The following is an 853-nucleotide window of genomic DNA, read 5'->3' as shown; positions in this document are numbered from 1 at the left end:
TCCTTTTACTCTTAGTTGTGGAGGGCGCAGCTCAGCTCCAGGTCCAGTTGCCGTTGTTAGTTGCAGGGGGCACAGCCCATCATCCCCTGCAGGAGTCGAACTGGCAACCTGTGGTTGAGAGCCCGCGCTCCAACCAACTGAGCCATCTGGCATTGGCCCATGGGGAATTCGACCCGGCAGCCTTCAGCGTTAGGAGCATGGAGCTCCAACCACCTGAACCACCAGGCCAGCTCCAATGCAGCTTTGTTTTAAAAGCAGTTCTTTTGTTTCTGGCTTTAAAGAATGGAGTCTCTCTCAGGTATTCTTTCATTTCTATACTACAAGACCTGGGATGGTATAATAAAGCCACAGTGACAGATTCTAGAATGAAAGCTTCTTGTATAAAAAGCATCTCAGTCTTTTAGACCTATAAAGTATTTAAGTGCTTTGACCTAGAAAATTGTCTCAATTTTTCTTGTAGGTGGGATTAAGCTTTGTGCTGCTGGCTCTAAGCGAACATGAGAGGGTCAGGGAACACCTGCTTAGGTGGACTAGGCCCAAATAGGCTAAAAATCAGCTCTGTGCTTGTATTTTACATGTAACTAAAATTTTCACTAAAATAGCTTTAATCAAAGAGCTTATTCTAAACTATTTGGTACTGCTTTTCTACTTTTCTGCAACAGCCTCTGTAGTAGGAAACAATTATGGAAGTGTCAAGAATAAGGAGCTGATAACAAATAAACACAGGGGAATATAATCACTTCTAGTCAAATTTGGTTTATTTTAAGTTTGTACCAAAATATATTCCAGGCAACTCCTCAGATCATCGATTCAGTCTCATAAACCTTATGTACTGTTGGTCCAAAAGCAGCCA

This window comes from Rhinolophus ferrumequinum, chromosome 6 (genome assembly GCF_004115265.2).
Source record: "Rhinolophus ferrumequinum isolate MPI-CBG mRhiFer1 chromosome 6, mRhiFer1_v1.p, whole genome shotgun sequence".
NCBI lineage: Eukaryota > Metazoa > Chordata > Mammalia > Chiroptera > Rhinolophidae > Rhinolophus > Rhinolophus ferrumequinum.
The sequence above is the reverse complement of the archived record's forward strand: the minus strand, read 5'-3'. Positions refer to the sequence as shown.